This window comes from Triticum urartu, chromosome 3 (genome assembly GCF_003073215.2).
Source record: "Triticum urartu cultivar G1812 chromosome 3, Tu2.1, whole genome shotgun sequence".
In the NCBI taxonomy this organism is placed as follows: domain Eukaryota; kingdom Viridiplantae; phylum Streptophyta; class Magnoliopsida; order Poales; family Poaceae; genus Triticum; species Triticum urartu.
In genome coordinates, this window is record NC_053024.1 from 85,766,520 (window position 1) to 85,791,065 (window position 24,546).

At 43.3% G+C, this 24,546-nt stretch overlaps 1 long non-coding RNA gene and 1 pseudogene across 2 annotated transcripts; one reads left to right on the forward strand and one right to left on the reverse strand.

The window, feature by feature from the left end:
* The first annotated feature begins 1,143 nt into the window (after positions 1-1,143).
* Positions 1,144-10,843, forward strand: LOC125548029 (annotated as a pseudogene).
* Positions 10,844-13,915: 3,072 nt separating this feature from the next.
* On the reverse strand, positions 13,916-19,448 carry LOC125543017. Of its 2 annotated transcripts, XR_007298227.1 has the most exons (3): positions 18,690-19,431; positions 14,968-18,583; positions 13,916-14,225 (listed from the first exon to the last, which is right to left on the reverse strand). It is a non-coding gene; the product is annotated as an uncharacterized LOC125543017 (long non-coding RNA). The 2 variants fall into 2 exon arrangements; XR_007298226.1 differs by lacking the exon at positions 13,916-14,225 and having other exon boundaries at positions 18,216-18,583; positions 18,690-19,448.
* Positions 19,449-24,546: the final 5,098 nt, after the last annotated feature.

A 24,546-nucleotide genomic window follows, 5' to 3' on the forward strand; every position in this document is an offset into this window, starting at 1 on the left:
CCCGTGGGCAGGCCCCCTGCCTCGTGGGCCCCCTGGTGGCCCTCTGATGCCCATCTTCTGCTATATGAAGTCTTTCGTCCGAGAAAAAATCATAAGCAAGCTTTCAGAATGAAACTCCGCGCCACGAGGTGGACCCTTGGCGGAACCAAGCTAGGGCTCCGGCAGAGCTGTTCTGCCGGGAAAACTTCCCTCCGGGTGTGGGAAATCATCACCATCGATCCTCTCAGCAGGAGGGGGTCAATCTCCATCAACATCTGTAAAACGACGGCCAGTGAATTGTAATACGACTCACTATAGGGCGAATTCGAGCTCGGTACCCGGGGATCCTCTAGAGTCGACCTGCAGGCATGCAAGCTTGGACTCCTATTAACAGGAGCCATTTTCAATCTACTATCAAGGATAGACATCTCGCTTACAAAATCTGAGCTGAGAATATATAATACCTTGGTTTGGTTTTTTTTCGAAAAGGGGGATACCCCGGCCTCTGCATCAGATCGATGTATACGGCCATCTTATTAAACCAAATAAGTTCCAACAAGGTCTCAAAGTCTCCTACTGAAAAGTGAACAAAGCTCACACAGAGCCAACATGGGCTAGAAACACAGACTAGCCATATAAAAGACGCCACAACCGGCTGGCTGAAAAAGAGATAGGTAAACTAATTGCCTATCCTATTACATGATCGCCATCCAAACCGGTTGAAGATATCCCGAGCTACCATCTCCTAGCGGATATTTGATTTCAAGATCTTATTAATACTTTGGTTTGGTAATATTTGATTTCAAGATCTTATTAATACTTATCCATTCTATAAATACTTCTATATATCTTTCTGCTTGTGTACCATGTCCTACTAGCATCTACTCCCTCCGTCTGAAAATACTTGTCATTAAAATGGATAAAGAGAGGGCATTCAAAGTTCAGAACATTGGATCACAATTAACATACATTGTAGCTATAGGTTTCTGTATCTCCACGTCGAAAATTAGTTATGTTCTGCTCATAGGTGCTTTAATTTACTCTATTTTTGTTGGTCAACTTTTATCTAAGTAAGCTTAGGTTGTCTTACAGGCATACATTGTTTAGGAAAACGTTAACCGGTAACGATCGGTCGGTCGACTGGGGAAACAATCTTCCAGAGCAATGGTACCCAATACTTCCATTCTCCGATTGTTCTCTCCTCACGTCGCAATCCGCCACTGGACCTCGACATCAGCCTACAGAGTGGCTCATACTTCTTCCTCATCCCAGATCGGCAGCTTCCTTTCTAAGAAGGTCTATACGCTGCCGCCTTGGGCTTCAGACCTCTCCATCATCCCATCCCACAACTACACCCTCAGCCAAGTAAGCTTTGCTATCTCTACTTGGACTGATTAGTATGCAGATTTCAATTAGTTTAAACTTTAAAGTAACAAAAGAATGTGGAATGGTTAAGTCTAATGCATTTCCTTTTTTGTAACCAAAACAGTTTCCAACTCCAATTCACAAGTGGAACCTCCCCAATTTGCCAAGAGGCACCGAAGTATGGATCAAGGTGAAACACAAGAAGCACTACTTTGTTCAATTTCCAAAATTTGGGGTACTTCATGGTTACCTCGTTAGTACTATTAGCATTTCAATTCTGATGTGGAAATTTTTGGGAGACTGTAGCGGGATGATCTCGCTGGCATGGAACTGAGCGGCAATAAAGTTCGGAAGCTCGAATTTCTGATGGCAGATGCCGTCACACAGGGTGCCGATTGTGTTATCACTATCAGTGGTATCCAGAGCAACCATTGCCGAGCAACTGCCGTGGCTGCCAAGTATGTTAATCTCGATTGCTATCTGGTACTTGTTACCTCCAAGGTAAGTTATGTTCTTGTGAGGTGAAAATGATCAAATGCTTCTGTGGAAATGCATTTCTTTTTTACTTGGTTTTGGTGGGATGTTTTCAGCTTCTTGTGGATGAAGATCCTGGTTTGGTTGGTAATCTCCTTGTCGAGAGATTATTGGGAGCGCACATTGACCTTGTCTCAAAAAGAGATTTTGTTATAATTGGGGGTGTGGTATGCTCTCCTCTGTGATGCGTTATGTTGTGGTGGTTTGTGGTTTTCATAGTTGTGTTTGATATGTTGCCAAATCCTTGTCCATAAACGAGTCTCACTCATTATTCATGCTTAATAAGATATGTTTTTATTTGTTAAAAGATAACCATATTAAATAGCATGTGTTTTGTTATTGTTTCAGATCATAATACTTAGTACTATCATTTTTTTGTCCTTTGAATTTTTTGATGTTATATATTGTCTATTCTTTTGATACATGTAGTACAACTTTTTGCATCGGTTCCCTTCATAACCTCAGTGATTAGTTCTTCCTACACCTCGAATTATTTGTTATGTTGTACCTCTTGTATTGCTCAAGAAGTTCTCCAATCACGTAAGTATTTATTTGTTATAGGCTTTAACTGACATGCTAAAAAAGAGGCTTTTGGAAAATGGACGGAAGCCATATGTGATTTCTGGTGGTGGATCCAACTCATTGGGAGATTGGTACGGTCTTATATGTGATGATAGCTGCTACGTACAATTTTCTTCTCTTACATTCCTGCTTATTGAAGGAAATATGCCCTAGAGGCAATAATAAAGTTATTATTTATTTCCTTATATCATGATAAATGTTTATTATTCATGCTAGAATTGTATTAACCGGAAACATAATACATGTGTGAATACATAGACAAACTTAGTGTCACTAGTATGCCTCTACTTGACTAGCTCGATAATCAAAGATGGTTATGTTTCCTAACCATGAACAAAGTGTTGTTATTTGATTAACGAGGTCACATCATTAGTTGAATGATCTGATTGACATGACCCATTCCATTAGCTTAGCACCCGATCGTTTAGTATGTTGCTATTGCTTTCTTCATGACTTATACATGTTCCTATGACTATGAGATTATGCAACTCCCGTTTGCCGGAGGAACACTTCGTGTGCTACCAAACGTCACAACGTTACTGGGTGATTATAAAGGAGCTCTACAGGTGTCTCCAATGGTAGATGTTGGGTTGGCGTATTTCGAGAATAGGATTTGTCACTCCGATTGTCGGAGAGGTATCTCTGGGCCCTCTCGGTAATGCACATCACATAAGCCTTGCAAGCATTGCAACTAATGAGTTAGTTGCGGGATGATGTATTACGGAACGAGTAAAGAGACTTGCCGGTAACGAGATTGAACTAGGTATTGGATACCGACGATCGAATCTCGGGCAAGTAACATACCGATGACAAAGGGAACAACGTATGTTGTTATGCGGTCTGACCGATAAAGATCTTCGTTGAATATGTAGGAGCCAATATGGGCATCCAGGTCCCGCTATTGGTTATTGACCGGAGATGTGTCTCAGTCATGTCTACATTATTCTCGAACCGTAGGGTCCGCACGCTTAACGTTACGATGACAGTTATTATGAGTTTATGCATTTTGATGTACCGAAGTTAGTTCGGAGTCCCGGATGTGATCACGGACATGACGAGGAGTCTCGAAATGGTCGAGACATAAAGATTGATATATTGGAAGCCTATATTTGGACATCGGAAGTGTTCCGGGTGAAATCGGGATTTTACCGGAGTACCGGGAGGTTACCGGAACCCCCCGGGAGCCATATGGGCCTTAATGGGCTTTAGTGGAAAGGAGAAAGGGGCAGCCCAAGATGGCCGCGCGCCTCCCTCCTCCCCTAGTCCTATTAGGACTAGGAGAGGTGGCCGGCCCCCCTCTCTCTCTTTCCCCCTCGGGGAATCCTAGTCCAACTAGGATTGGGGGGAGTCCTACTCCCGATAGGAGTAGGACTCCTCCTGCGCCCTCCTCCTGGCCGGCGGCCCCCTCCCCCTTGGCTCCTTTATATACGGAGGCAGGGGGCACCTCTAGACACACAAGTTGATCCACGTGATCGTTCCTTAGCCATGTGCGGTGCCCCCTGCCACCATATTCCACCTCGGTCATATCGTTGTAGTGCTTAGGCGAAGCCCTGCGTCGGTAGAACATCAAGATCGTTACCACACCGTCGTGCTGACGGAACTCCTCCCCGACGCTTTGCTGGATCGGAGCCCGGGGACCGTCATCGAGCTGTACGTGTGCTAAGAACTCGGAGGTGCCGGAGTAATGGTGCTTGGATCGGTCGGATCGTGAAGACGTACGACTACTTCCTCTACGTTGTGTCAACGCTTCCGCAGTCGGTCTGCGTGGGTACGTAGACTACACTCTCCCCTCTCGTTGCTGTGCATCACCATGATCTTGCGTGTGCGTAGGAATTTTTTTTGAAATTACTACGAAACCCAACAGTGGCATCCGAGCCTAGGTTTTATATGTTGATGTTATATGCACGAGTAGAACACAAGTGAGTTGTGGGCGATATAAGTCATACTGCCTACCAGCATGTCATACTTTGGTTCGGCGGCATTGTTGGACGAGACGACCCGGACCAACATTACGCGTACGCTTACGTGAGACCAGTTCCCCCGACGTGCTTTGCACATAGGTGGCTTGCGGGCGACTGTCTCTCCAACTTTAGTTGGACCAAGTATGGCTACGCCCGGTCCTTGCGAAGGTTAAAACGGAGTCTATTTGACAAACTATCGTTGTGGTTTTGATGCGTAGGTGAGATTGGTTCTTGCTTAAGCCCGTAGCAGCCACGTAAAACTTGCAACAACAAAGTAGAGGACGTCTAACTTGTTTTTGCAGGGCATGTTGTGATGTGATATGGTCAAGGCATGATGCTGAATTTTATTGTATGAGATGATCATGTTTTGTAACCGAGTTATCGGCAACCGGCAGGAGCCATATGGTTGTCGCTTTATTGTATGCAATGCAATCGCGATGTAATGCTTTACTTTATCACTAAACGGTAGCGATAGTCGTGGAAGCACAAGCTTGGCGAGACGACAACGATGCTACGATGGAGATCAAGGTGTTACGCCGATGACGATGGTGATCACGATGGTGCTTCGGAGATGGAGATCATAAGCACAAGATGATGATGGCCATATCATATCACTTATATTGATTGCATGTGATGTTTATCTTTTTATGCATCTTATCTTGTTTTGATTGACGGTAGCATTATAAGATGATCTCTCACTAAATTATCAAGAAGTGTTCTCCCTGAGTATGCACCGTTGCCAAAGTTCGTCGTGCCTAGACACCACGTGATGATCGGGTGTGATAGGCTCTACGTCCATCTACAACGGGTGTAAGCCAGTTTTGCACACGCAGAATACTCAGGTTTAACTTGACGAGCCTAGCATATGCAGATATGGCCTCGGAACACGGAGACCGAAAGGTCGAGCGTGAATCATATAGTAGATATGATCAACATAAAACGATGTTCACCATTGAAAACTACTCCATCTCACGTGATGATCGGTTATGGTTTAGTTGATTTGGATCACGTGATCACTTAGAGGATTAGAGGGATGTCTATCTAAGTGGGAGTTCTTAAGTAATTTGATTAATTGAACTTAAAATTATCATGAACTTAGTACCTGATAGTTTCTTGCTTGTTTATGTTGATTGTAGATAGATGGCTCGTGCTGTTGTTCCATTGAATTTTAATGCGTTCCTTGAGAAAGCAAAGTTGAAAGGTGATGGTAGCAATTACACGGACTGGGTCCGTAACTTGAGGATTATCCTCATTGCTGCTCAGAAGAATTACGTCCTGGAAGCACCGCTGGGTGCCAGACCTGCTGCTGGAGCAACACCAGATGTTATGAACGTCTGGCAGAGCAAAGCTGATGACTACTCGATAGTTCAGTGTGCCATGCTTTACGGCTTAGAATCGGGACTTCAACGACGTTTTGAATGTCATGGAGCATATGAGATGTTCCAGGAGTTGAAGTTAATATTTCAAGCAAATGCCCGGATTGAGAGATATGAAGTCTCCAATAAGTTCTATAGCTGCAAGATGGAGGAGAACAGTTCTGTCAGTGAGCATATACTCAAAATGTCTGGGTATAATAATCACTTGATTCAGATGGGAGTTAATCTTCCAGATGATTGCGTCATTGACAAAATTCTCCAATCACTGCCACCAAGCTACAAGAGCTTCGTGAGGAACTATAATATGCAAGGGATGAATAAGACTATTCCCGAGCTCTTCGCGATGCTGAAAGCTGCGGAGGTAGAAATCAAGAAGGAGCATCAAGTGTTGATGGTCAACAAGACCACTAGTTTCAAGAAAAAGGGCAAAGGGAAGAAGAAAGGGAACTGCAAAAAGAACGGCAAGCAAGTTGCTACTCAAGAGAAGAAACCCAAACCTGGACCTAAGCCTGAAACTGAGTGCTTCTATTGCAAGCAGACTGATCACTGGAAGCGGAACTGCCCCAAGTATTTGGCGGATAAGAAGGATGGCAAGGTGAACAAAGGTATATGTGATATACATGTTATTGATGTGTACCTTACTAGAGCTCGCAGTAGCACCTGGGTATTTGATACTGGTTCTGTTGCTAATATTTGCAACTCGAAACAGGGACTATGGATTAAGCGAACACTGGCAAAGGACGAGGTGACGATGCGCGTGGGAAACGGTTCCAAAGTCGATGTGATCGCGGTCGGCACGCTACCTCTACATCTATCTTCGGGATTAATATTAGACCTAAATAATTGTTATTTGGTGCCAGCGTTGAGCATGAACATTATATCTGGATCTTGTTTGATGCGAGACGGTTATTCATTTAAGTCAGAGAATAATGGTTGTTCCATTTATATGAGTAATATCTTTTATGGTCATGCACCTTTGAGGAGTGGTCTATTTTTGATGAATCTCGATAGTAGTAACACACATATTCATAATGTTGAAACTAAAAGATGCAGAGTTGATAATGACAGTGCAACTTATTTGTGGCACTACCGTTTAGGTCATATCGGTATAAAGCGCATGAAGAAACTCCATACTGATGGACTTTTGGAACCACTTGATTATGAATCACTTGGTACTTGCGAACCGTGCCTCATGGGCAAGATGACTAAAACACCGTTCTCCGGTACTATGGAGAGAGCAACAGATTTGTTGGAGATCATACATACAGATGTATGTGGTCCGATGAATATTGAGGCTCGTGGCGGATATCATTATTTTCTCACCTTCACAGATGACTTAAGCAGATATGGGTATATCTACTTAATGAAACATAAGTCTGAAACATTTGAAAAGTTCAAAGAATTTCAGAGTGAAGTTGAAAATCATCGTAACAAGAAAATAAAGTTTCTACGATCTGATCATGGAGGAGAATATTTGAGTTACGAGTTTGGTGTACATTTGAAAAATTGTGGAATAGTTTCGCAACTCACGCCACCCGGAACACCACAGCGCAATGGTGTTTCCGAACGTCGTAATCATACTTTACTGGATATGGTGCGATCTATGATGTCTCTTACTGATTTACCGCTATCGTTTTGGGGTTATGCTTTAGAGACGGCCGCATTCACGTTAAATAGGGCACCATCAAAATCCGTTGAGACGACGCCTTATGAACTGTGGTTTGGCAAGAAACCAAAGTTGTCGTTTCTTAAAATTTGGGGTTGCGATGCTTATGTGAAAAAGCTTCAACCTGATAAGCTCGAACCCAAATCGGAGAAATGTGTCTTCATAGGATACCCAAAGGAGACTGTTGGGTACACCTTCTATCACAGATCCGAAGGCAAGACATTCGTTGCTAAGAATGGATCCTTTCTAGAGAAGGAGTTTCTCTCGAAAGAAGTGAGTGGGAGGAAAGTAGAACTTGATGAGGTAACTGTACCTGCTCCCTTATTGGAAAGTAGTACATCACAGAAAACTCCCTTATTGGAACCCCCCGGGAGCCATATGGGCCTTAATGGGCTTTAGTGGAAAGGAGAAAGGGGCAGCCCAAGATGGCCGCGCGCCTCCCCCCTCCCCTAGTCCTATTAGGACTAGGAGAGGTGGCCGGCCCCCCTCTCTCTCTTTCCCCCTCGGGGAATCCTAGTCCAACTAGGATTGGGGGGGGGGAGTCCTACTCCCGGTAGGAGTAGGACTCCTCCTGCGCCCTCCTCCTGGCCGGCGGCCCCCTCCCCCTTGGCTCCTTTATATACGGAGGCAGGGGGCACCTCTAGACACATAAGTTGATCCATGTGATCGTTCCTTAGCCGTGTGCGGTGCCCCCTGCCACCATATTCCACCTCGGTCATATCGTTGTAGTGCTTAGGCGAAGCCCTGCGTCGGTAGAACATCAAGATCGTCACCACGCCGTCGTGCTGACGGAACTCCTCCCCGATGCTTTGCTGGATCGGAGCCCGGGGATCGTCATCGAGCTGTACGTGTGCTAAGAACTCGGAGGTGCCAGAGTAACAGTGCTTGGATCGGTCGGATCGTGAAGACGTATGACTACTTCCTCTACGTTGTGTCAACGCTTCCGCAGTCGGTCTGCGTGGGTACGTAGACTACACTCTCTCCTCTCGTTGCTGTGCATCACCATGATCTTGCGTGTGCGTAGGAATTTTTTTTGAAATTACTACGAAACCCAACACTTATAACATAGTTTGATGTTTCCCTCGAGGATTGATACTCATGGATTGATGGTTGTCTTACATTCCTATATTAGGAAGTCTAGGATTATAGGAGTCATACCCTAGGAGTTATTATTGTGATAGGAAAGGTTAACGGTCTAAGCATCCACTATATAAAGATACCATGTGTCTTACCTTTTTAAAATACAAGAACCATTTTATCATCTCCCAAATATTCTTTCACCTAGCCTATGTCTTATCTAACTCGCACTAGATATACCAGCTTACTATATCTTTGCACAATAAATATTCTGTTGTGAGCCAAGTTTCACAGCATACCCTATTGAACACAACAAGTCACTATGCATATGATGTATTCTTCTTCAATCCCTCACGCACATGCTCCCCTCTTTTTGGTCCAATCATAGGTGTACTTGCGCAAAAATTGACTGATGGGTCATTCAAACACATACATATGTCATGTGCAATTCAGTTTGAAACATGTACAGCAAAATATGAAACTGCATACCCTTTTACGTGTGCAATTCAGCACTTGACCATCCAAACAAGAATTGAAATTGTTTTTTCTTGGATTCCACAAGCCAAATACATGAGCATCCAAACACCGAAATTGGCATTGAAGCTCAATATCAATGTCTTGAATATTTGGCATTCAAGCCAATTCAATGCCAAGCCTTTCAATGTCTACATCCAAACAGAGCATTAGTGTATTATGTTCACATTGTGTCGAGAAAACATTAAAATTTTCATTGTGCAAACTGAATGTAAGATTACGTATTGTAAAGGAATAGCTGGAGTTCAAAAAGGCCTTAGAAAAAAAAAATTAAATGACAATTTAGTTTATGCCATTCAATCTTACGTGTAACATGTAGGTGTCTTGCTCTTACAGGGGATATATTGAAGCAGTAAGGGAGATTGAGCAGCAAATTCAGTTATCTGGTGATGTTCAGTTTGATGACATTGTTGTTGCATGCGGCAGGTATTTCGGTGACCCCTGTTATTTTTTACATTATATGGGTAATTTTATTTACATGTTTTCTATTGTTTCATGCATACATCATGGAAGTTGTTATATTATCACTTTGCGATTTATCATGATTGAACTTTGTGCAGTGGTGGAACCGTTGCTGGTCTTGCTTTAGGATCACAATTGAGTAGCATAAAGGCAAAAGTATAAGCTTTCTTTAGCTATTTTCTTATCTTGCTGATGTCTCCATACTAATCATCCACTTGTACGATAGGTCCATGGATTCTTTGTTTGTTATAACCCTGGATACTTCTATGATAATGTTCAAGGTCTCATTGATGGACTTCAACCTCGTTTGAATTCCCATGATATAGTCAGGATTGAAGATGTGAGTATATGTTGTATAACCCGTATTGTTTGAGGATATTGAAAAGGAGTTCATCGCTAGTTCTCTCGCATGTGGCCCTCTTGATAGTATGGTTTTCCGTAAATGTGAATATTTATCCACTAAAATCCTAGAAGATTACAAACTAAGAACCTTGGCTACAACCATCTTGAAGAATAAAATCCTTTTGCTATTTTTTGTGTGGCTAGTTTGTTCATTTCCCAGAATCGCCTTTCTGATGGAACACTTCTATAAAGAATGAATTCAACTACTCCCTTTGTTCATTTTTGTAAGTCGTTTAGGACAGCTGAAATTGAACTGTTTTAGGTGTTGTCTTAAATGTCTAAAAGGTCTTACAAAAGTGAACGGAGGGAGTATTTATGTTAGTCAAATTTGTGAATATTTTGCTTGATAGGCTAAGGGCTTAGGCTATGCCATGAGCACACCTGAAGAGCTTAAATTTGTGAAGGATATAGCTGCAGCAACAGGCATTGTGCTTGATCCAGTCTACAGGTGTAATATTTTTTCCTTTTATGTGTGACGTGACATTTATATCATGTATGCTAGTCCTTTCGTCTAAGTGAATAGTATGCTTAATGGGGACATGCATGGCTTTGTTTTTTTTACAGCGGTAAGGCAGCTTATGGTATGTTGAAAGACATGTCCAAGAATCCAATCAAGTGGGAAGGGCGGAAGGTCCTCTTTATCCATACAGGTGGTCCTCTTGGGTTGTATGATAAGGTGGACCAGTTGTCGTCTTTGGCTGGGAGATGGTGTAGAATGGACCTTGAAGAATTGGTCCATGCAAAGGGGCAATGGCGGAGACAGAAACTTGTCAAAGCCTAGGCGGCAGCCTACAAATCTAAACGCTGAGGATGCTATTTTTATGTCAAAACCGCCTCAAAAATCACGCGAGTTATGGTGTTTGGCTGTCGTCACCATGCACTTTCATCATAGGGGGTTATCATGATGGAGAACAAGTATCAATTCAGTTTCTAGGAGCGAGGAAAAAAGTATCAGTAGAAGTGTATTTGTTCTGCCGACAGTTTGCTGCCAACGTTTTCTGTGTGCCCTGCCTGTCCTTGGGGATAGCTTGGCTTCTTACAAGGCGGTGGTAACCTGTTGAGGCTCCAAATATCGTGTTTGTACTACGTACATGTTTACCCATCCGTCGACGATGCTCCAAACTTGACTTACTCCCTGGGACGAGAACGTACACGTAAGAAATGGACTCCGGCCGGATTGCCAACCTTTATACAAGAGTGCCTCACTAATCAACAGTATACGCTGTGTAATTACCTTCACCATGATTGCACTGTATGCATCCCGCAAAAAAAAAAAGATTGCACTGTATGCATGGCAGCAAACCAAAGCTCAAACCCCTTCCACTCCAGACTAGCAACGGCAATGGACAAACTCCTCTGTGCATCATGAATTGAAAAAGTACACGAATTTTGAAAAAAAAACGTGAAATTGAAAAAAATTCATCGACTTTGAAAAAAAATCATGGATTTTGTTAAAAAGTTTGTTGATTTGAAAAAGTAAATCAATTTTGAAAAATAAGTTCATGGATTTGGACAAAAAAGTAATCAATTTTTACAGATTTTGGATTAAAAAGTCATAAATTGGCAAAAGTTTGTGGATTTGCATATACTCATGCTTTTGAAAAAAGTTCATATGTTTTGAAAAAACGTTTCATGAATTTGAAGAAAGTATTCAAATTTGAAAAAATGTGCATATAAAATATAAAAAGAAAGAAAAAGGAAAAGGAAAGAAAAGGGAAAAATAAAAATAAAGAACAAAGAAAAGGATATCAGAAAACAAAAAGAAAAACCAGATAAAAAACGGTCTAGAAAACCACCAAAAACTCCCAGGAAGCTTTCAGAGGCTCCCCAAAACCAGAAGCTTTCCACTTGTGCTTGCGATTGTGCGCAGGCCCATTTGAAACGTACAAAGTGAAGGGTGTGCGACTTTTACCAATTGCGCTTTAACTGACGCAACGGGCTCTAAATAGGAGTTGTGGCGCACGTAATCGTTCGATCGATCGGATCGCTACCAGATTCTTTCGATTTGGGGAGCTCCAAGATCGAACGTCAGGGCTATATCGAGTCCGATTTAATCACAAGTCAATTTGAATTTTTTGAAACAGCCAACCAAATTTGTGGTAGCTTTTTAAAAAAAATGAAAACTGGTAGTTTTTTGGAATCCAGCCCAAATTATGTTTGTTTTATGCCACTATTTACTCGTGGTTCGGGAGAATGAAGGCAGTCAACGGCTGGTTCCGAATCTGACTCTAGAACACAACGGAAGAAATTAAGCGACTCCGCGTCCTACTCCTCCCCCTAAACATAACGGGAAACGTCTGTCGATCCCCAAGCCTCGGTGTACATATACACCAGGCCCGCGGCACGAAACCAAAGGCACACACCTCGCTCACAGATCAAGAAGATCGATCGAGGTCGCAGCAGCCACCGTGGAACTCGCTCGACTCGATCACCAGAGCCACCGGATCATCCGAGGCTCCCGGCGATGACGAGCAGCACCAACGCACACAGAGGCGGAGAGGATCAGGCGCCGGCTGCTGCGGCGACCGAGGCCCCGACGAAGGCACCGGAAGCGTCGCTGGACAGTTGTGACTTCACTGCGTGCTTGAGCAGGGAAGCAGCCATGGTCGTATGGAAGGAAAACCCGCACGTAGTGAAGCAGCCATGGCCGTATGGAAGGAAAACCCACGCAGCCACAGCTTCCACGCATGGCTATGGGAGAGCTGGATCAAGGCCGGCGGGACATGCCCTGCGTGCCGGCGCGAGCTGCCGACGCCGTGTGATGATCCGGAGCAAGATCTCTACACGGTACATCCTCTGCTGCGGTCCAACTACGAGAAGCTTCGCAACACCCTGCAGTATATGGACGGAACCAGATATATGTACCAGGAGGATGCCCATGTCGTCAAGTACACTTCATGGCACAAGTCGTGAATTAGTACTACGCTTCATGGCACAGGTCGTGAATTAGTACGCTTCATGGTAGTTGTTCCCCTTTCTTTTTCTGGATATGTACTCGGCGATGTAAGTCAGCGGTTGCACTTGCACCATCATTGCCATATATTTCTCTCTTTTCTCGATAAAGCATTGCGATATATATTCCGTACCGACTATATATATAGCATATGTATCAAGTGTACTCTTCGATATTGTCGTGGTTTTCACTCACCAATAATAAATCTTCATCGTTAGCCATACGCTCTGGGTTTAATTATGTGCACGCTTTGACAAGGTGTAATTTCTAGTGAATCCGTATATGTCGGTGCATCCGTCAATCCCGTCGTAGTCATTTGGTCGATTAAAGTTGTGTTTCTGCAACGGTTTAACGTTGTTGGTGAACCTCGTCAACAAATTTCACTACCTTGGCTCATGTGATTGTTTGATCCTTGGATGATCGGCGACGTGCCTTGAATGTATCTTGAATTATTCTAACGCAAAAGAAAGGAGTGATTTAATGATAAATCAATAATGTCGGCTAATATGTATGCGAATTCTAAAGGTATACATTGTACATGATTGTTGTGAACCATTAGAATGTTTAAGGCGCGCGCTCTAGCTTCGGTGCAGAAGTCTTGTTGCTTGCCTCAGGATCTATTAGATTTCGCTGGCGGCAATGTCTTGACGTACTCGAGACCTATCAAGGTGATGGATGCGATGCTGCACTGTTGCTTCATCTCTCCGGTGTGCATACTTCCGTCATTAATCCGTGCGCTCGTCAAATGTTTCTTGCCGACTCTAGGAGGGAGCGGGAGCGGGAGCGGCACTGGCAGCGCTGCACCCTCATCTCACGCTGATGTGCGTGTTGAATCGGTCTCTAGGGACCTATATGTAATTTTCTTTTTTATTGGGGTGTGTTGTTCCATAACTTAATTTCAACGCAAGTTCGGTTCGTCTCCGGAAAGAAAAAATTATACTGCAGTTACTAGAAAAGACGTAATGTTTCATCTTACTTCAATTTCTTTTTCCTACTATCATTTCATCCGTCCTGTAGGAACGCCATTACCCTCAAAAAAAAGGAACGCCATTGTACTACCTTTTGCTCTTATTATTTTTTACAAAAAAGATCAAATTTATTACAGAAGTTACTGAAAGTACAAAACATCTCAAACATAATAAAAGTTACATAGAGTTTCGAGACCACCAAATGACCACTACTCCCATTAGAACGAGCCACCGACGTGCCCCTATCGCCGCTCGTCTACCAGAGCTAGCTTGACCTTATCGATGACAATCAGGAAGTCTTCGTGCACGTGTCACTACGGACCAGCGCGAGCTGCAGTCGTCCCGCTATTGAATCCTTGCATAGATCTGAAGCACCTAACACCAAATCTCGCCACATGAGAAGAAACCCTAACCTCCCCGCCCTAAGGAAACAACAGGAACCTACACCGGAGCTCCGTCGACTACGTCCAGACAAACGTACTCCAGGAGGATCAAAATTCGGAAGACAAACTCGAAGAAGAAGCGACATCATCCACCCGAGCGTCGCACCTATTAAAATTAAAATATTCTAACCTAAACTACTAACAGGAGCGAAGGCACCGGGATTCCCCTCCCACCACCGGGCGCCAGAGCGGCAGGCGAAGGGAAGGCGAGTCCACGGGCTCTCTGGTAAAGTCTGGAGGGAAGAGTTTATCCTAGCCGCCTAGGATTAATTAGGGGAGAAAAATAAGAGGAAGTCTATCTGCCTTTTGTTCTTATTATATATTGTTTTATTCATAAATGACACCGTGTTTTGATTCATGCACTTGTAAAAAAAACATACACAATAGAAAATGTTGTCACTCTCATCAAAGTTCGAATAACCTTATTAATGAGTTCAAATTATGTGCTAATTTGACGTTTTTTGTTGTGCCTGCACGGTAGGTTTTGTTAGATTTTATTGTGTTCGTGCACTTCTTTTGTATATTTTTCCTCAGGATGTGTTTTTAAAAGTTGTTGGAAGGCTAAGGAAAGAACATCAGAAAAACGTGATAAAGTCACGCCAATTAATGTGATAAATAATTACTATAAAAGAATGAAGCAATTTGGGAGAAGCTGGAGGTTGCACCTGCACATGGTATCTAGAGCACTCGACATCGTCTGGTACGAGCGCGTGTGGTCGTACCAGCCACCGCCCCTCCTCTTGGTCAACCACTTCCCCTCATGGAAGCGGATCGGAGATCGGACACATACAGATACCAGAAACTGATCCCGGACATAGAACCTTAGCCTCTGAAAGGCATCCAGAGGGTGAATCGACAAGAAGGAGATCGTCAGTTTCATCACCACGTGCAAGGGGACATCGGAATCAACCATCTTCATCGACCACCTTCAACATCACTCATCTCCATCTCATTGTAATATCGACCCCTCCGTGGATCCCTATGTCTATTACTCTTTCGTTCGCTTCATGTTTGCCACTGCTATTCATATGATATTTGTTACCATTGATCTTTCAAAGTCACCAACTAAAATGATGTGCTCGTTGCATCATTGTTGGTGTACCCTAGAAGCAAACTTGGCACGCCATTTTTTGTGAGGGTGCGAGGATTGAGATTTGTTTGTACCCAAAAAACCATGATAAACAAAAAACAAAAATAACACAAAGCTAGTGGAGTTTCATGTGTCGAAACATTGGAAGAACTCCTGAAGCAATCAGCGAAAAGAAATGGACAAACAAGGTCGCGTTACCCCTCCCACGACAAATGTAGATAAACCTAAAGGACATCCGTCACAACACTTGCAGACAAGGCATGGCATTTGCAGAAAAACAAAAAGATAATCATAAAATGACTATCAAATTTGGTTTGTCGAAGATCACAGAAAACAGGCTCCTAAAGAAGTTTATTGCTTGGAATGTGGATTGCTTTGCCATGGGAAAACATAAAAAAAAAAGGATGCTCGAAAGAATATTGTGGTACTTAGTAATGTAGTACTTGTATAACACAGTGTAAAACCTTTCAAAACTCCTCTCGTGCTCCCGATCTCAAACGAGCTCGGGATGAAGGGTAAAACCCGAAGGAAAAAAATGATGAAAAAACTTATTAAAAATGAAGTTTTTTCCGACAAATATTTTAACTGCTTGAAATTTTTTTTTTGTGCAATGACATTCGTGGAAGTCATGGCAGAAAATAAAACCATTACTCCAAAATGCTTCAGAAATATCCCTCAGTCCAGGTTTATTAGGTCTCCTCTTATCTTGGACTAATTTTTGACCATGAATTTAACTAATAAAATTTGAACTACATGTCACAAAAATTATACCATTAAAAATCTATTTCAAATACAAATTCAAAAGTATGTTTTTTGTATAATGTAATTTATGTTGGACCTCGATAACTGCCGAACGTTCGGTCTGGAAGAGCCCCAGATCGAACGATTCGTTCGGTCCCGTGGAAGGCATCGACCGAACGCATGTGTTCGGGACGAGAATCACCCAGCCCGAACACCCTACCTCAGGGGCCTAGAGGCCTTTTTGTTGTGAAAAAAGCCAAGATTGTGCCAATTTTTACTGTGACCAAAAAAACCACTATTGGATGTGACTAAATAAAGGCTAGATTTTTCCATGCAATGAAAAAAAGTCACAAAATGCTGCAAAAATAAAAAAGTATGAATGAACCATGAGAACTCTTCCGCTATAATATGAATGAACCAAAAAGATCTTATTTGCAAAGATGTCAAAATGTATGAATTTGCCATGGCAATTTTTGTTGTTTACCAATCAAAAACATGGAAAATGTGCAGTGTGGATGCATATGAACTTGCCATCACTGAAAAAGTCAAAAAGAAGTCATGATAGATAGAAAAATGGAAAACAAGATACTACTAAAAGAATCCCAATGGTTTCAAAGCAAAAATTGCAATCATCTTTATAAACAAATTTTGCATCTGTACCATGATGGAAAGAAAAAAATATGCAATGGCACAAAAAGGAAAAAAATCATGGCAGTTTGCATCTGTACCATAATTTCAAGAAAATATGGATTAAAATTTTGTGTGCTATTTTTACTATATAAATTTGCCGAAGCACAAAACAAAAAATGCACCATCTATTGTTTAGTAATAATTGTCGTGTTTTCTAAGTATTTTTGCCATGGCAAAATAAAAGTAAAACCTGCCATGCTGCATAGAAGTATGTTTGCCATGAGTGACAAAAATTAAAATTGCCATGTAAATTAAATAAAAAAATTATGGAAAATAAAAGGTAAATTTGCCATGGCAATAAAAAGGTTAATTTTGCCATGGTGTAGAAAAATTAATAATTGGCACGCAAAAATAAAAGTAAAATCTGCCATGTTAATAAAGATCAAATGAATAGTAAATCTTGCCATGGCAATAAAAGTTAAAATTTGCCATGGGAATTTAGGTAAATTTGCCATGTTAATAAAGGTAAATTAACCATAGCAAATAAAAAGTAAAATTTTCCAGGGCAATAAAAGTTAAATATTGCCATGGGAATTTAGGTAAATTTGTCATGTTAATGAAGGTATATTATCCATGGCAAATAAATAGTAAAACTTGCCATGGCAATAATAGTTTGATATTGCCATGGGGATTTAGGTAAATTTGCCATGTTAATAAAAGTCAAATAAATAGTAAAAACTTGCCATGGCAAATAAACTTAGATATTGCCATGGGGATTTAGGTAAATTTGCCATGTTAATAAAAGGTAAATTTGCCATGGCAAATAAATAGTAACTTGCCATGGCAATAAAAGTTAAAAAATTGCCATGGGGATTTAGGATAGCCATGTTAATAAAGGTAAAATAATTAGCAAAACTTGTCATGGCAATATTTGCTATTTTGTGTTGTTTTTGACAATTTAAAGAATTACAACGACAATTTCAAAAAAATCAAAAGTTGCCATGGCAAGAAAGCAATTAATTTGCCATGATCCGAGAACTAAATTTGCCATGATACGATAACTATATTTGCCATCTTCCAGGAAGCAAGTTTGTTATGATGTGTTAACTAAATTTGCCATGATCAATTAACTAAATGTTTGATGCTTACATGGCAAAAAGTATAAGATTTGTTTCCATGGTCTACCAAAAAAATGCCATGGTAGAAAACAGTAAAAATGCGCCATGATCCAAAAATCAAAAGTTGCCATGGCAAAAAATAATGAATTTTCATGATACGAGAACTAAAATTTGCAATGATTCGATAAGTATATTTGCCATCTTCCAGGAAAATTTAAGAAAAGTTTTACAGGGAGAGGGCAAATTTAAGAAAAAATGTATAGTGAGACATGGCGATTTTGGAGGCAAAAAATGTACGTCGGAGTTGTAGTTGACAAGATGAAAACTGTGTCTATTCTCGAGGAATATCTTGCTAAATAAGATGTCAAATATATGTCTAATACAATGGTAACTATTTTAAGCAGAACCTCGGGTACACACCAAACTAAACTAACTTCAGTACATAGCTAAGCTAACTACTTTATCACAACTTGACTCAGAAATCAGCTAGGAAAAAATACAACAGAATTTGAGACATGCAAAGTGAATTAGAATCTGATGGTAACGTTCAGGCTGCTTCAAAATTTGAGGAATCCACATATCAGTGCAAACAGGAGGAAGTAGTGTAAGGTACACAGATTACTGAATAGTCGCCCATGTGTTATTGATGATGGTTACAAACCAAAAGAAACGCCATAATTCTCTGAAGAATAACCTCTTCTTCTGTCCAGTAAAGCAACACTCACAATTTAGTCTTAATAAGCATGATTTATGCAGGTTTCCGTGTAAGGATAGTGTTAGCAGAGTAGAGGCAACAGTATATGCATACCTTCGTAGGAAGGAGACGTTGACCAGGGGAGTCGACCTCTGGCGCCGACGACCGCCTCGTCACGGGCCGCGAAGTTCGAACCCCATCGTGATTGCCGAGCCCCATGGAACCTACTAGGTTGGCCATGGTGGTTGTCTTCCCCATGCGCGCCATCCTTGCGCAAGGTCACCAGAGCCACCCCGCGCCGTTGGACCCTACAAATCCGGCGTCGATTCGCCGGACGAAGAGACCAGCGGACGGCGGCGACCAAGGGCCACATCCACCGGAGTCTAGCGGGCCTCAGCGCCGCTGCCCCCGCCCGCTTCCTCGCACTCCAGGCGCAACCACGCAGCTGCATCCGCGTCGTGCCCCAGCCGCCGAGTGCTCGCGCCGCACCACCTCCATCTGAGCCATATCCTCAGGCGCCCCGTCGGCGTCCACGACGAACTCCCACGGCGTCGGAGCCCCGTTGATCTGCGCTGGCCTGGGAGTCGCCGCCTCCCCTCGCTTCATCGTCCTCGGCGAGCCACCACGCACCACTGCCGTCACACCGCGCCTCCACCAGCTTCCTCATCCTCCGGCTGTTCCGCCGCCTGCTCCGCCGCGACACAAGGCGAGCTGCGCTCCCCGTCGACGGCTGCTGCTGGCCCGGGGAGCAGCCACGACAGGTGTGGATAGGAGAATGGGGAAAGGCTAGTGCGGTGGAGTGAAAGGATAAGGGAGAGAAGTGCTCGAGCGTTCGGGCGTTGGGGCTACAGCCCGAACGATCTAAAAGGATGACATGACACTGGATTTGTTCCGTGATTCGTGCTAAGGTATCGTATGGTAGATGCAGCGTTCGGGGCGATTTGCCAAAATCTAGCACGTTCGGGCGTTATCGATTCCGTTTATGTTTTGTTATTAAAATAAATGGTGAAACTTGTCTAATAAACCCAGACGGAGGGATTAGTATTTTAGGGGTATCGATTTTTTTTCTAGAACACGACATGAGAAATTAACCGACTCCGTGTCCTACTCCTACGCCGAAACATAACGGGAAACGTCTGTCGATGCCCAAGCTTCGGTGTACATATACACCAGGTCCGCGGCACGAAACCAAAGGCACACACCTCGCTCGCCGAGCAAGAAGATCGATCAACGCAGCAGCCGCCAAGGAACTCGCTCGATCACCAGCGCACGCGCCTTGCCACCGGACCGCGTCGATCACCCGAGGCTCCCGGCGATGGCGAGCAGCACCAACGCACACGGAGGCGGAGATGATCAGGCGCCGGCTGCTACGGTGACCGAAGCCCCGCAGAAGGCACCGGAAGCGTTGTCGTCGCCAGACAGTTGTGACTTCCCTGCGTGCTTGAGCAGGGAAGCAGCCATGGCCGTATGGAAGGAGAACCCACGCAGCCACAATTTCCACGCATGGCTATGGGAGAGCTGGATCAAGGGCGGCGGGACATGCCCCGCGTGCCGCCGCGAGCTGCCGACGCCGTGTGATGATCCGGAGCAAGATCTCTACACAGTACATCCTCTGATGCGGTCCAAATACGAGAAGCTTCGCTACACCTTGCAGTATAGGGACGGAAGCAGAGATATGTACCAGGAGGATGGCCAGGTCATCAAGTACACTTCATGGTACAGGCCGTGAAGTACGCTTCATGGTGCTGGTTCCCCTTCCGTGATATATGTTGGAAGGACACGACTAGGGAGCAAACAGGTGCTCCCTAGCGTTTCCTGGCACACACCCTTTTTAAGGAAAGATATCTCCCCGTCCAGAAAGAGGATCAAAACGGAAAAGTCCCAGTACCTGGTCCCTGCCCCGATAAGTTCTCATGCAACAACAAACAACCCTCCCCCTCGTCAATCACGTGCAAGAAAAAGGACGTGAGTTCCCTGCTTCTTCCCCTTTCCTCCACGCCCCGTCCTTCCAGATCTCAATCCGGATGGAAGCTTCGTCTCGGCCCTATCTCCTTTTATCACCATGACCATAATGCTCTACAGGTAACTGATGGTTTTGGGGTAAGAACATAACCTAAAATCTTAAAAAAAAGTGCAGAAAACATAAAACACAGGCAAGTCACATGCTTAGCATTAGCAAGTCACATTCAAATGTCAAGCAAGTCCTACTAAAAAAAGACAACAATTCTGGAAAAAAAATATGTGTAATTCATTGTGACTTTGCAATCCAGACAAAAAACTTGTATTGCGCAGTGTTGCCTTTGAAAACACACAGTTCAAAAGATTTTTGTTTGGATAATATGAAGACTAAATGTTGTGTTGTTATGAATGCATCATTCCTCACTGTATATCAGGTTGCATTTGTCTAGAATAAGAAATATAGACAAGCAACATTTGTGTGATTTGGGGCAAATTCAGTGGAATCAACAACGTAGGCTGCCCTGATTTGTTAATTAAAAAACACAACAAGTTGATGGTTCATGCTTTCATATGCTTATTTGTAGTTGTGTATGCAAAAACTACAAAAAAAAAGTCAAAGTAAAAAATCTCTGGGCAAGTCGCACCAGCTTCTCTAGCAACTAACTATCATGTGTTGGGCATATTTTTGGCGAAATAAAACCCAGCGCTCTCGGGAGCGGATCTTTGGGCAACTCATGCCAGCATCTCTAGCAACTAACTATCATGAGTTGGGCAAGTTTTCGGACACTTTTGGCTCAAATCATCGATGATTCCAACCCCCACATCGCAGGAGTGGTTGGGCAACTCATGCCATCATCTCTGGCAACTCATTATCATGCGGTGGGCAAGTTTTGGATGCTTTCGGCTCAAATCATCAACTATTTCAGCCACCGCATCCCCAAGTCGTAAACCACCGCCGCGCTCGAAATCATCGATTTGCCCAAATAGCCGGGACCCCACACCCCCCCCCTCTTCAACCTCCCTATCTCGCCTCTATCACATAGAATCCTAGATTTGAGTAGAAGACAAATGCTTAGGGGGGCGATTTCGAGATACTTACAGACGGTTTGCGGCCCATTCCTCGACTAGTGGCGACAACACTTTCTCGGCTCTAGCTCCTCCCCGCTAGGTGGTCGCAGCGCATGGATGGCACTGCCGTCTTTGATCTTCCTCTTGCCTCGCTTCCTGGTCACCGGCATTCTGACACATCTCTCCTCCCTCACCTTGCTAGTTGCCGCAGATCCTATGCCAAAAAATATGGAAAATATTATAGGCAACTTTCTGACATTATTAGGCAAGTTAGTGTAGAAAACATTGACTACAAGAAAGCATATTTTTGGCTAGAACTCAATGGTCAAAAAGGTTATAGATTGTAAATAAACACATACATGATGCATGCTCACGGCTTCATGAGCCTACAAATCCATTGGATGGTTAAGAAAAGAAGAGATACAAAGAAGAACACAAAAGAATCACAAAGATTCATGAGTGTATCACCGCATGACAAGAAATTCCATTGATTTGTCTTCCTCCTATACATGTATTTTGTCTCATAATATAATCAAGGCTGGAATTAGTGTAGCAGCAGTAGCAAATCGAGCGCTAGGCCAAATGAAATGAACATAGCTAAGACTAGCATGCAACGATCAATGCATGTTAGAAAAATAAAAGCAGCAAAGGACTGAATTATCTGAATCAAGGACATAGATATGCAACTAACTTCAGACCATCTTTTACCATGCGTACAGACTGATAAATCCACATGGCACTTACCAGTATGTGTCAGCATCTCTCTCTAGCAATATGTAAGTAGCAATCTATAAGCACACACACGCATCAAGCACACATCAATCTAGAGCGGGGGGGGGGGGGGGGAATCATAGATCAAAAGGAAAATAGTAGCATGTTTCAAATATTCTGCACACCTTTGTTCTATGTTCTTCAGTGGCATTAGATGGATCATCATCAGGATTAAATGCAGGAGGGTCGCCCTGAAGGCCCTTTTTGCTTGTCCCAGCCATTTTCTCCTGCTACGTATAAAGAGAAAGAACATCATCATGCAGAAAATTTGCCGCAATTGTAACGGTATATTTCAGCCTAGTCCTGTAACAAACTCACACACCATATCACTGAGGCAAAAAAGGAGCCATATCAGGCAATTAACTGTCAAAATGTTAAAAAAACATATCAGGCAATTAACTGTCAAAATGTTAAAAAAAACGTATCAGGCAAACTCACACACCATATCAGGCAAAAACTATAACAAACTGAAGCAAAACACGAAGCCATGACAGGCAACTAAAGTGTCGAAGTGATTGTACATTAACTGAATTTTTCTCTGTTGCTATATGAAGTAGGACTTTAAGTAACAGAGCAAATTTCAAAAACAAAAAAATCTGAACAAAGCAAGCATGTAAAGTACAAAAAAACTGAAACGTGTTAGGCAAACTAAACACATCAGGCAATTCAAAGAAAACGATTGTCCGTTAAAGACTATTTTCCTTAATTTCCATCACGCAATTATTTTCTCTAGATTGGCATTGTCACACATATCAGGCAAAACTGAACCACATCATGCAATTCAGAAATTTTAATTATCCATTAAACTGAAAGTATTTCCCCTGCAGTGAATTACTTCCTCTACATTTGCATTGTTCAAACAGTGCAATACTAACTGAAACAAAATCTACTACAAATTTGCGTGTGGGCAACTTCTGAAAACATACAGGGCAAGCCATTCACAAAACTAGAGCAAAAAGCAAACATGAATCTGAATCTCAAAATCTACAACAACCAATTCACCTGAACTATCCCTGTAGTGAGCATCCTAACCCAAAACACTCGTACATAATCTCAACTCCATTGCAGTTTTCACCCCACCTTAACGACCGAGCGAGGGATGAAATCTTTCGACGACTAGGGAGGCGTCACCCGAGGCCGATTCCAGTGGATCACTATAGAATCTTCTAGAAGCAGGTTCTCGGAAGTGCTAAAGGTTTCATGTGATGCTGACCTCAATGAACCAGACCTCGAGAATTCGTTCATCCCTTCGCTCCGAGGATTGGTCGAGTATTTGGCCACATGCATGAGTAGGCCTGTTGCCGGGATGTCCCATTAAAAAGGCAGGTCCCATATTTGAACAGCAGCCCCAACTGCCTTCAACCCGTACATCCACCAATAGCCAATCCCCTTGCGCATCGAATTCCCAATGTCGTCAACCATAACGAGAGCTTCATCATCCACCATGTACTCGTCAATTTGGAAACGGAAAAAGCTGAAAATCCAGACCAGATGTGCTTACCAAAGGATTGTAGGGAAGGATTACTCGCCCTATGCGCCAACGGCATGTCGCTCGCGGCGGCCGGTCCTCCCCTGTCGCGCCTTGGCTACTGCTTCCCTTCCTCCGACCTGCTCCTCGCCGCAAGCCAGGCTACCCTCCGCTTCTCTTCTTCCAGAAAACGCCGCACGCACCTGATGGTCGCTCCACCTCCGGCGGAAAATCGGCTGCGGATTCGCCGAACTCGTCGACGCCCACAGGATTGAACCTCGCCTGATTTGGGGGATTTGGGATGGGAGTCATGAGGAGAGAGCACTGAGGTTGCAGTTTCGAAACGAGCGTCGGTAGTGGGAGGGGGTGGACGAGACGAGGAGAAGTGGTGGGCCCCGGAACCGCCGCTCCCACCCAACGGGCCACAGGCCGACCAGGTGCCACCTGCGCGCGCGACGCGAATAAATAGCGCGGCGTCTGGTGTACGCGATGACGATCCGACGGCACAGAAACATGTGCGCTCGAGGATGCAAACGAGCACAACTGCACTTTTTAGGATTTAGGCAAGATTTTTTTATCCAGAAGCAGTTTGTGATTTCTTTAACAAATTTTCAAAATTTACTGATTTATTTTTTATTTTTTAAATCTCGTGTCTACATTGTAAAGAAGAAGATAGAAATGAAAACAAGTGGGCATCCAGCCCCG